Raw genomic sequence first — 7,393 nt, 5'->3', positions numbered from 1 at the left:
TGTTTTAGTATGTTTGGACTAGGTGACGTCAGATATTCCATTTGACCCTAATGTTATGTTTATCTCTAAGGCAAAGAACAAAAAAATTGACTGTGAAGCTCTTTGCCCACCCAGTGCCTTGAGAGGGAGACTAAGCAGGAAATATTGTATCCATTTTACAGAGAGGGATACTGAGGCACAGTAATGAGAAATGCTTTGCCTCAAGTCACATAGTTAATAAACAGCAAAGTCAGACCGAAGAAAGTACAATTTGAAAGTACAGCAATTTAGTCCAAATAGTATTGTTTCCAACTAAATAGATATGGATATAGGTATCTTCTCACTATATATGTAAATATACACAAGCTTACAAATGAGAGGGATCAGGTTTTATGTATATATGTGTAATATATGTATATATGTTAGCTATGTACACATACACATGTGTTTACATATATGCACATGTGTATGTGGCTATATATGTACATATATATAGTGAGAGAGAATCCATAAGTCTTTAAAAGTCTATAATTATTTGAATTAGCAGAATAAATAGGACCCTAAATAAATCTCTTCCACATTGCAGGGGTTAGGGGCATGGTGGCCTGGTAATCTGGTAAATCCATAAAAAACTTTTTGGCCCTCCTCATACCAGAGAAGTCTAAATTTTTAATTTTTCTTTTCAGGTGTTTATAGCACCTTATTTTAAAATTTGGATTAAATGCTTGGTCATAGACTTTGTGTCATCTGCTGCTTCCACAAAACCCCCACAAACCCAACTAAATAATCATCCAGGCATTTCATAATGATGAATATCTAATAACTCCCAATGTGGCTTATTTTACTTCTGGATAGTTTTAATTATTAGGAAACAGAATAATAGAGACAAAAAGAACAATAAAACCTAAAAAATAACATCAATCTTAGCTTCTCTATATTACCCATTTGTGGCTCTTAGTCTTGACCTCTAGGATGAAACAGAATAAAGCTAATTCATCTTCCACAAGCTGTCCTTTCAGATCCTTGGAGACAGCCATAATGTCCCTTAAGTCTTCTATTCTCCAAGATAAATACACAAATTTTTTAACCTATGCACATAGAACATGTTCTACTTTTTCCTCACCATCTTGGTTGTCCTCGTTTACATATGTTCTAATTTGTGTAGTCTTTCCTGAAATAAATCTAGTACTATAATATGATCAGGAAAGGATATAGTGAAATCATTATCTCCCTTGTTTTTGAGACTATGCTGTTCACAGTGGTTTAAGATTGCATTTACATTTTGGTTATCATATCAAACCAATGACTTAAATACAAGTTGCAGTCTATGTAAATACCCAGATTTGTTACACATGAGCGGTTGTATGTTATTATATCTTCAAAAAAAAAAAAAAAAAGAAGCTAGAAAACAACAAAAAAAATGCAAATACTATTTTGTGATCCACATTCAGTACCCATAGTTCTCTCTCTGGGTGCAGATAGCTTTCTTCACAAGACCATGGAACTGGCCTGAATGTTGAAAAGAGTCACATCACTCAGAAATAATTAATTTATATTCTTGTTACTGCTGTGTACAATGTTCTCTTGGTTCTACTCACTTCATTTAGCATCAATTCATGTAAGTCTCTCCAAGCATCTCTGAAATCATCCTGCTGCTCATTTCTTAGAGAACAATAATATTCCATAACATTCATATACCATAACTTATTCAACCATTCCTCAACTAATGGGCATCCACTCAGTTTCTAGTTCCTTGCCACTACAAAAAGCGCTACTACAAACATTTTTGCACATGTGGGTCCTTTCCCCTCTTTTATGATCTCTTTGGGATACAAACTCAGTAGAGACACTTTTGGGTCAAAAAGTACACACAGTTTAATAACCCTTTGGGCATACTTCCAAATTGCTCTCCAGAATGGTTGGATCAGTTCACAATTCCACCAACAATGTATTAGTGTCCCAGTTTTCCCACATCTCCGATATTCATCATTATCTTATTAGAGGTATGTAGTGGTACCTCAGAGTTATCTTAATTTGCATTTCTCTAATCAATAGTGATTTAGAGCATTTTTTTCCATATGACTAGAAATGGTTTTAGTTTCTTCATCTGAAAATTGTTCATATCATTAAGAATACTTTTGAGGGGCATTGGGGTTCTTCTAACACTTTTACCTTGAGCCCCCATTCCAGTGTGTTCCCCCTAATGACAATGGACAGTTACAGTTAGTATTGCTTTTATGTCATTGCTTGACCCAATGATGAATGTCCCAATATTATTTAACTAATTAATATCAAATAACTTTTAAAAATTATTAGCTCTTTAGCCTAACCCAGAAATCTAGATGCTTGCCTTTTTCTCTGAGTTGGTCAAGACTTATTTCAACAGTAGTAGGCATCTCTGAGTTCAGTTCAAGTTTTCTTCGCAAAGATCACTAGTATGTCAAGCTGTCCTGAGTATCAGAAGTTCTGATTGGTAAGTTGTTGTGCTACTTCATTGGTTCTCCTGTGAAAAAGGAAGCTCTGGTATATTTAATCAGTTAGTACAAACATCACAGAGCTCAGGTGCACAAAAGGGATCTTTACTAAAACGAAACAGCAAAAATAGAAGTACAAAGCACCCCCCCTCCAATTGGGAGCACACATTCTTCTATACTACCTTAGTCCCTGGAGAGAGTGGGCTCACACTTAAAGCAGTTGCTGTAAAACACTTTTGAAGAACACTTTTGAATACCACAAAGCCAGCTGATAAGTCTAGATGCACCAGGATAGGATGCTCTGCTGTTCTGCTGCTCTATTGGGTTCCTGTTCCCCATTTGGGGGCCCTTGATTATGTAGATATATCCATATGGTCCCAAGACTGAGGCTTCACTTGCCAATCCCTGTTATATTTACATTCATTCTGATTATCTTATTTGATGCTTCTCATCATTCTAAACTTGAGAACTCTTTGGATCTGACTTCTGTAAAAACAAATAAGAGAGAAACAGAGACAGATAGGGTAGAGAGACAGAGAGAAACAACATATATATATGTATATCTATATGTGTGTATGTGTGTGTGAGAGAGAGATACAGAGGGAGCGAGAAAGAAAAAGAGACAGACAAAAAGAGACAGAGAGACAGAGATAGAAACAGGATATAGTCAGAGACTCAGACACACATGCAGGGAGTGAGAGAGACGTAAAGAAAGAATTAGAATAGAAAGATAGAAACAGGATATACATAGAGACAGACACATACAGAGGCAGTGAGAGAGATATAGACAAAGAGAAATAGGATAGAGATAGAAAGAAAAGATACACACACAGGGCATGAGAGACAGACAGATAGGATAGAGATAGAAAGCAACTGGATATATATATATATACACACACACAGAAGGTATGAGAGACAGACAGACAAAAAGAGACAGAAACAGAGAGCCTGAGAGAGAGATATACAGAGAAATAGAAACAGAAAGAAATTCTATTAGGTCACTGAGAAGTAGTCATGGGGCTTCAATGTCTATGTGGTCTCATCAATGTAGATATTGTATCCATCCTCATCTGGGTGTGATCTCTGCCTCTCTTTCCACAGAGTTTCCTTCACCAAACATCTTCCCAGTGGGCCGGAGGCCTTCCTCTGGTTCTTTTAACTATAGATAACTCTGCAGTATGCAGGCAGTCTCCCTATTATCCCTTGCTCTCCCAACAAAGCCTCCTTCTGTTGAAGTCATATAGATCTTTGAAGATATCTTTTCCAGCATTTTTCATATGTGAATCTTCATTGATAATATGCTTCATTCTGTGAATGCCTACCATGTTTCACGTGATTCTCAATTCTGTTCTGAAATTGTGGTATTTTTGACCTGCAGTCATTTAACATGGCATTTATTATCACTATCATTATTATTAAAAACCAGTCTTTATTCATAAAAGGAAAATGACAAATGCTGCTGGGGATGTGGGAAAAATAGATACACTAATGGAGAATAATTTGGAAATAGGCCCAAAGGGATATAAAACTTTGACCCAGAAATATCTCTACTAAGTCTACATCCCAAGGTAATCAATAAAAAAGGAAAAGGTACTATATGTACAAAAATATAGTAGCTGCATTTTTTTCTTTTTGTGATGGCAAGGTATTAGAAACTGAGGGGATGTCTATCAATTGGAAATAGCTGAACAAGTTATCATATATGTACATAATGGATTAATACTATGCTGTAAGAAATGTTGAAGGGGATGGTTTCAGAAAAACCTGAGAAGATCTATATGAATTGATGAAATGAGCAGAACCAAGAAAATAATCTACACAGTAATATCAATATTGTAAAGATCAGCTATGAAAGATCTGGGAACTCTTGACCAGTAAAATAATCCACCACAATTCCAAAGGACTCATAATGTAAAATGCTTTCCACCTCCAGTCAGCGAAGTAATAGTCTCATAGTTGAGATTGAAAAGTATTTTGGGATTTCTTTCCTGAGGTGATCAATGGATTCTTTCATTGCCTATTTTGGCCTCTGATTCCAGGATATCAGGGCAGTTTTCCTTGAGAATTTCTTGAAAAATGCTATTCAGGTCCTCCTTTTGATTATGACTTTAGGTAGTCCAATGATTGTGATATCGCTCCTGGATCTATTTTCCAGGTCAGTTGTTTTCCTAATGAAATATTTTATATTTTCTTCAAATTTTTTCATATTTTTGAATTTATTTGATACTTGATGTGTCAGAGAATCATTAGCTTCCACTTGCCCAATGCTAACCTTCAAAAAGTTTTTTGTTTTTTTTCCCTCTCAATTAGCTTTTGTATCTTCTTTTCCATTTGGCCATTTGTACTTTTTAAGGAGTTTTCTTTAGTGGATTTTTGCATATCCTTTTACATTTTTCATTTGACCCACTCTAATATTTCTTTTTTCAAGTTGTTAACTCTTTTTTTTTCATAATTCTCTTACATCACTCTCATTTCTTTTTACACTTTTTCTTCTACCTCTCTTATATGATTTTAAGCTCCTTTTTGAGCTCTTCCATGAGTTCTTTCTGGGATTGAGACTACTTCCAATTTTTGTTTAGGTTTTGTCCATAGGTGTTTTGACATTGTTGTTCTCTTCTGAGTTTGTCTTTTTTTTGGTTGATTTTGCTCATCATTTTTGGCCTTTTCCCTTTCTTTTAAATTTAAGTTCTGCTTCTGGGATGGAAGGAATACTTCTCAGACTTCTTTTCTCAGAGGCTGTAGACTCTGGCTTTTTTTTTTTTTTGGTTCTACACTGATGCTGCTCTGAGACTTATGGGGGACCCCCCTATCTGATACTGTGATAAGAGGGTGGGGTCAGGAATGACTAGAGCTACAGGAGATCATAGAGATTGGTAGCTTATAAATGCTGATGCTGAGATTAGGTCCTTGTGTTGGTGGTTGGTATGTGCTGAAACTGGTGGGCTGTTCCCATATTTCTCTGGAATTCTACACTAAAGCATGGCTGTCTGTCCCTTGGAGGCCACCTGTTCCCCTGGCTATGTTGAGACATGGGGAGAATTCTGGGGTTGATGTTTGTCTACTCAGTCACATTGGGGTTTAAGATCTCCCACTGTTGAGTTGTGAACGAATCCAACCATTTTGGAGAGTAGTTTGGAACTATGCTCAAAAAGTTATCAAACTGTGCATACCCTTTGATCCAGCAGTATTACTACTGGGATTATATCCCAAAGAGATTATAAAGAAGGGAAAGGGACCTGTATGTGCACGAATGTTTGTGGCAGCCCTTTTTGTAGTGGCTAGAAACTGGAAACTGAATGGATGTCCATCAGTTGGAGAATGGCTGAATAAATTGTGGTATATGAAAATTATGGAATATTACTGTTCTGTAAGAAATGACCAACAGGATGATTTCAGAAAGGCCTGGAGAGACTTACACGAACTGATGCTGAGTGAAATGAGCAGGACCAGGAGATCATTATATACTTCAACAACAATACTAGATGATGACCAGTTCTGATGGATCAGGCCATCCTCAGCAACGAGATCAACCAAATCATTTCTAATGGAGCAGTAATGAACTGAACTAGCTATGCCCAGAAAAAGAACTCTGGGAGATGACTAAAAACCATTACATTGAATTCCCAATCCCTATATTTATGCACACATGCATTTTTGATTTCCTTCACAAGCTAATTGTACAATAATTCAGAGTCTGATTCTTTTTCTACAGCAAAATAACGTTTTGGTCATGTATACTTATTGTGTATCTAAGTTATATTTTAATATATTTAACATCTACTGGTCATCCTGCCATCTGGGGGGGGGGTAAGAGGTGAAAAATTGGAACAAGAGGTTTGGCAATTGTTAATCCTGTAAAGTTACCCATGTATATATCCTGTAAATAAAAGGCTATTAAATTAAAAAAAAAAAAAAGATCTCCCACTGTTTTGTTCATTTGAGGTTTGCTGTTGGCCTACCAGGATACATCCTGTTCTGGATTGTGCCCTGCTTTTTTTTTTTTTTTGCTGAGGCAGTTGGGGTTAAGTGACTTGCCCAGGGTCACAGCTAGGAACTGTTAAGTGTCTGAGAGCAGATTTGAATTCAGGTCCTCCTGATTTCAGAGCTGGTGCTCTACCCACTATGCCACCTAGCTGCCCTGTGCCCTGCTTTTTTGCCTGAGTAAGACATCTTACCTGCTGATTTTCCAAGTTTCTTAGGTTAAAAGATTTTTTCATCCTATCTTTTTTTTTGGTTCTGCAGTTCCAGGATTTGTTTGGGGGTGCTATTTTATGGTTGTTTGGAGGTGAATATGAGAGAGTTACAGCAATTTAGTGTAGCCATCTTGGCTACTGGAAGTCTGTATAGACTGAAACTTGATTTTTGATCCTTTATTTTTTCTTGGTTGATTTTTTTTGAAACATAGCTAATGCAGAAATATATTTTGTATGGCTTCATATGTATAATGGGTGTTATATTTCTTGCTTTCTCAATACGTGGGGAAAGAGATGGAGGGAGAAAAAGAATTTGTAACTGAAAATAAAAATAACTTTTAAAATTATCTATTGCTATCTTTTTTAATATCATTTACATTTTCCCTTAAACTCTTCCCATTCTATTCTACCAGAAGACCATCTCTCATAAAAAAGAATTGTTTTAAGAGAAAAAAGGAGAAAACTGGAAAACTAATAAAAAAAAAGTCTGATGTTATTTGTAATGTTCCACCTGGGAGAATCTCCATCTCTTCAAAAGAGGAAGAAAATGACTTCTCATATCTTTTCTTTGGGGTCAAATGTGCTTTTTATAATTTTGTAATATACAGTTCTATTCCTTTTAAATACTATTTCATTTTTTCCAGTTACATGTAAAGACACTTTTTAACATTTATTTTTAAAATAAAATTTTGGGTTCCAAATTTTTTCACCTTCTTCCTTCCCTCCTTCATCCCTAAGATGATAAGC

General features: G+C 35.9%; 1 protein-coding gene across 1 annotated transcript in view; it reads left to right on the top strand.

Annotated features, from left to right (window-relative positions):
• ODF3L2 (outer dense fiber of sperm tails 3 like 2) overlaps positions 1–7,393 on the top strand; it is a 35,951-nt gene that overhangs the window by 1,777 nt on the left and 26,781 nt on the right. The gene's annotated exons all lie outside the window — the stretch shown is intronic.

The sequence above is a fragment of the Sarcophilus harrisii genome, chromosome 1, assembly GCF_902635505.1.
Source record: "Sarcophilus harrisii chromosome 1, mSarHar1.11, whole genome shotgun sequence".
Lineage (NCBI taxonomy): Eukaryota > Metazoa > Chordata > Mammalia > Dasyuromorphia > Dasyuridae > Sarcophilus > Sarcophilus harrisii.
This window is presented reverse-complemented; position numbering and strand designations above follow the sequence as displayed.